The sequence below is a fragment of the Phascolarctos cinereus genome, unplaced genomic scaffold (genome assembly GCF_003287225.1).
Source record: "Phascolarctos cinereus isolate Bilbo 61053 unplaced genomic scaffold, phaCin_HiC Scaffold_1;HRSCAF=81, whole genome shotgun sequence".
NCBI classification, from domain to species: domain Eukaryota; kingdom Metazoa; phylum Chordata; class Mammalia; order Diprotodontia; family Phascolarctidae; genus Phascolarctos; species Phascolarctos cinereus.
In genome coordinates this window covers 156,121,232-156,126,816 of record NW_027555514.1, presented here as the reverse complement: position 1 = coordinate 156,126,816, position 5,585 = coordinate 156,121,232, and the positions used below count along the sequence as shown (strand labels likewise).

Genomic DNA, 5,585 nt, shown 5'->3' with positions numbered 1-5,585 from the left:
ATTCACATTTCTCCTACTTTTGATAAAAATACATGATGTACTTTGCTAAGCACTGGAAATAAAAGATTTTAAAAAATTGCCTAACTTTAGGCCTCCAGGGGAGGGATATAGCATGTAAACAGAAAATTTAATGCAAGATACAACACGTGGTACATGATAGAATTTAACGTGGGAGGAGTACTAGACAAAAAGCAAAGAGCTCTAGGCCAATCTGATGAAGGAAATGATCCTTTTTTTTTTGTAGGGGAAGAGAAAAAGGAAGGAAAGCTTCACAGAGATAATAATGCCCAAGAGACTAGAAAGAGCATTGAATCTGGAGTCAAAGACTCTGGGTTCAAATTCTGTCTCTGTGATGTATTCAATATGTGAGCTCAGAAAAGATATTTCACCTGTCCTGGCCTAAATTTGCTTACCCATAGAATTAAAAAGTTAGACTTGATATTCTTCTGGCTCTAGATCTATATGCCTAGGATAAAAGAAGATAAAGATTATGAAAAAAGGGGGAACAGGACAAGGATGGAGGGTAAGGGGTCTCAGATCATGTAATTAGACAAAGGCAGGAGCAAGCTGTTCTCAGCTCCAGTTTTCCTTTCTGTGGAATAAAAGTTAGATTTGATGACCCAAAATTGCAAACAGGAACATTCAAAATTGTCTAAAAAAAATCTTCCTAATAGAGATTTCAGAAAGTGGAATCAGCTACCTAGGGAAGGGACAATTTCCCTCTTATTAGAGATCTTCAAACAGAAGCTGAAGGATCACTTGTCAGTATGTTGTAGAATTCTTTTAGGGTATGAATTGAATTGAATATCTGGTGAGGTTCTCTCTTCCATCTCTCAAGTTCTCTACTCCTGCGATGTAATATAGACTTTGATAATTTTTAAAGACATATTTAAACTATTATGAATTCTTTTAAGCAAATTTAATTCTGCCTTTATTTGATTAATAATATCTCCTCCATCATGCTTTTTCCAATGGCTGTCTGAAGCACATGGCTGTCCAAAGATGAAGTTCAACAACTCTTTCCCAGCCACTGGCTGTCAGAAAATCATTGAAGCTGATGATGAGAGAAAGCTGTGGAACTTTCATTAGAAATGGATGGCAATTGAAATTTCTGCTGGTGCTGTGGGTTAAGAATGGAACGATTTGGGGGCAGCTAGGTGGTGCAGTGGATAGAGCACTGGCCCTGGATTCAGGAGGACCTGAATTCAAATCTGGCCTCAGACACATACGCTTACTGACTGTGTGACCCTGGGCAAGTCACTTAACCCCATTGCGTAGCTTAAAAAAGAAAAGAAAAAAAAAGAAAAAAAAAAGAATGGAAAGGTTATGTGGTCCGTATCAGTGATGGGAATGACAAACAAGATTTTCCCATGAAGTAGGGTGTTTTGGCTTCCAGACATGTCCACCTGCTGCTCACTAAGGGCCATTTTTGCTATCACATTACAAGAACTGGAGAAAAAAATGTAAATCTGTTAGGGGCTGTATTGTAGATGCCAACCTGAGCGTCCTCAACTTGGTTATCATGGAAAAGGCAAGAAAAATATACCAGCACTGACAGAAACAACTGTGTCTTGTAGCCTGGGGTACTAACGAGCTAGCAGAATAGGCAAAATTTTCAACTTGTCTGAAGAAAATGATGTCCAGCAGTACATTGTTAGAGAGCCCCTCAACCAGGAAGGTAAGAAACCCAGGACCAAGGCTCTTCAAATTCAGTGTCTGGTGACTCCCCATGTTTTGCAGCACAAAAATAGACACATTGCTTTGAAGAAGCAACTTACCCAGAAGAACAAGGAAGAAGAAGAAGAATATGCTAACCTTTTGGCCAAGAGAATGAAGGAGGATAAAGAAAAAAGACAGGAACAAATAGCTAAGAGACATCAACTAAGTTCCTGAGAGCCTGAGTCCTTGAAAAATTAAAATGTTTAAAAATGTGAAATAAATAACTTCTGTCAAATGGAAATAAAAATAATATCCTCGCCATATACTTACTAATGACACTTTTATAGTACTATCAAGTTTACAAAGTGCTTTTATCACATCAACTCTATAAAGTAGCAGTGGGAAACTGAGGGTTTAAGTGACATTCAGGGAGTGTGTGTTTGAGGTGAGATTTGAATCAAGATCTAAATCTAAGTTTAGTGTTCCACTTACAAGACCACATTGCCTCTCATTGAAAAGAAGAAGAATACAATGAAGAAAGACACAGATATAGTGATAGGGTTAGGGAATGGATAGCAATAATGATAGGGATAAGATTAGGGAAAGATTAGGTATGTCATTCAAGGATGGGAGAATTTTAAACTGAGTATCCCTGAATATATCACTGAAGGGAGATTGTTAAAAAGCTTTCTGAATTTCATACAGCTGTAATTGATAAGTCTTGATAATTGGTATAGTCTGGGTTTAAATGGTTCAAGATTCAGCAAAAATAAAAGGAAAGAAAAGCATGTCTATAAATAGATTAGTCCTTAAGGGAACCAGTGAAGCTCATATTTATGAAATACAACTTCACATATCTAGATCCATAAGGAAAAGAACAATAGAAGCTGTAAAATACAGAACAAGGTCTCCTAAAGTGAAGGAGAAAAAAACATAACTCAGAGGCAGAAGAAATGGGTTCTTGTTCAAGCTTTGAAACTAGTTCTGTCACTTGCACAAAATGGCTTTACATTTCTGTTCCTCAATTTCCTCATCTGTTGGTGGAGGGAAGGAGAGCAGCAGGGAGGGGACACACATTTATTAAGAATCTACTATGTGTTGTTTCCTTCCTTCTTCTTACTTCTAGATTGGGAATTATTCAAAATTCATGGTTTGTTGTTGTTTGTCCTCATTCTCAAAGAGGACCATGTCATCAGGAAGGTGATGCCATGACTTGCAAGTGAACTGGATTTAAGTTCAGTAGGGCTGTGCAAAGTCACCATCTTCATTTTCTCCTCTCCAATCATGTGCATCCAGTGGCAAGATATAGATCAGGATGACTGGAGATGGTCCTGGATACAGGAGGAGACCTTGCCTTTTTAAGCTAAGGTCTTTCACAGGTCTCAGTTTGACTGAAGCAACACCTCATTCAGCCATTAAGCCTAGGTAAGAAATGAGGCAAAGAAAAGCCTCTTTTACCCAGTCCAAAGAAAAAAAAATCAGTCTGGGCAGGGAAGACCTTCAGGGTTTCTGGCCAAAACAAAAACTATTGCTATTTACATTCACTCTGAGCCAATTAGGGCTCAAACAATGACCAAGTACAGCTTGGCCTGGGATCTGTTGTAGGCCAATCAATGAGAACATTACTATCAAGAATATTGATTGAGCAATTGAATTGGATTGAGCAATGAATCATGGGTGAAAGCTGCATCCTAATTTTAGTTCCTAAGTAAAAATTATAATAGTTTAAAAAGTCACAAAAACAGAATTTTAGAGTAAGAAGAGATATCTGCAGCCATCTCTTCTAACCCAGACCCCCAAAAGAATCAGCACTGCCATATACCTGACAAGTGAGAATCTTCCTCCTGCCTGAAGATTTCTGATGAGGTAGGATCTACCATCTTCCTATGTAGGCCATTTTACTTTTGGAGAGTTTATAGTCTTAGGGGGAAAAACACTTAATTCAATTTCTTTTTTGTCTTAGATCAAATATAAATTTGCCTCTTTGCAACTTCTTTCCATTATTCCTAGAACTACACTCAAAGGTTAAATGGAACAAGTCTAATATTTCTTAACTGGAGGATCCTTTCTGATACATGAAGAAAATGGGTCTAATCTGACCAGGTTCAGGGTTTATGACATGTTTAAGGAGGATGAGGATTTCTGGTGTGAGGGCTTGCTGAGTCCTTTTCAGGGTTGTTCTTCCACCTTTGAGGTCTACCTGGCACTCAACTCATATCTGTAGCTCCAAGAAGACACAGCATGTACAGCAGCCACACCTTGGTACAACTATCTCTGGAAATAAACCAGGTTGAGGATAACTGCCAGACCACATACCGATTTGGTGAGGTTAGGGTGGTGTCTAGCCCCAGAATGTGAAGACTTCCCCAATGGAATGGGAGGGATGAAAACAATTTGTTCAAAGGTCATGAAGGCAGCTAAAGCAGGCATTGTGGATTACTTAAAGCCTGGTGAGACATCGAAGATAACAAGGTCATCCACCACATCTTGAGATTGCCAGTTGTTTTGACTTTGTCTTGCCATTTGACTCTGATGACTCTGAAAGAGAGTGAGGCTGAAGACTTTATATAACTCTGCCTCGCTTAAATCCAAGTCATGCAAGAGTCAAGATATCACCCTATGATGCAATTGGTTCTCTTTAAAATGAAGGAAGATAACAATTCAATAGTTAGCTGAACCCCTCAAGGCCATTATTATGCATTAGTATGATTCTCATAGGTACCCCAGGCAACAGCATGTAACATGTATTGGAAGTGGTAGGAACCTTACAATAAGAGTTCATGAGACACTGATAGTAATAAAGATCACAGATTCCTTAGGATTTGAAAAAGGCCAATTTATAATACAGTTATCTTTAATGATTCTCTGAGGTACACATGAACACTAACTTTTAGTTGGGTTTCAAAGAAATACAGAGGAATCCCATCAAATATATTTTCTTCTTCCTGCTGACAATGATAATCCATAAAAGGTCACATTCATGTAGAGGCAAAAATGTCTTTCTCCCTCAAAATTTTGAGGATCACGGAATGGACATGCAAGAGGAAATTTTTTTTTGACTGGGCAATGGGGTTAAGTGACTTGCCAGGATCACACAGTTAGTAAGTGTTATGTGTCTGAGGGTGGATTTGAACTCAGGTCCTCCTGACTCCAGGGCCATTGCTCTATTCACTGCACCACCCTGCTGCAAAAGGCTATATTTTTTTTCATGGCAAATGGGGTTAAGTGACTTGCCCACGGTCAAACAGCTAGTGAGTATTATGTGTCTGAGTCCATATTTGAACTCAGGTCCTCCTGACTCCAGGGCTGGTACTCTAACGAGGGGAGAAATTTTGAGAATGATTAAGCTTCAAAGGTACAAAATGTGGTAAATGTGAATATGCCTTCAAAGCTTTTTAGTTAGTGTTAAACTATACTTCTTGTTGTCCATGTTCTTATTAAAGAACTCAAATTTTGCCAGTGATGACTAGTGGTGTTAGTGTGGTCTTTCTCAGGAAAAAAGAGGTCAGGTTATTGTTGTTTTTTTATTTTTATTTTTTATTAGAGGAGAGATGTCCATTAAGTCTCCTTAAACCTTTTTTTTTTTTGCAATGAAAGAAAAGTAGAGCTCTCTCAGGCACTGGACAATGTATATATATATATATATATATATATATATATATATATATATATATATATATATATAAACATAACACAAAACAAAACATAATCTGTCCTTTTCCTGAAGGGGGTTTAAAATGTAAGCAAAGGCCATTAGACATAAAGGAGACACTTTAAAGTAGTTCATCCCTCAGGAGTTATTGTGTAGTTAAATCTAGACTCTTTAACTTGACTGAAAAGAAAGCAATTCAACTGAAGAGACAATTCAACTTTTTAGAATTTTTCTTTTTTGGAAAAAAAAACACATAGCTATTTAGCATATGTCT

General features: G+C 37.7%; 1 pseudogene; it reads left to right on the top strand.

Annotated features, from left to right (window-relative positions):
- The first annotated feature begins 531 nt into the window (after positions 1 to 531).
- LOC110217395 (small ribosomal subunit protein eS6-like) lies at positions 532 to 1,893 on the top strand (annotated as a pseudogene).
- Positions 1,894 to 5,585: the final 3,692 nt, after the last annotated feature.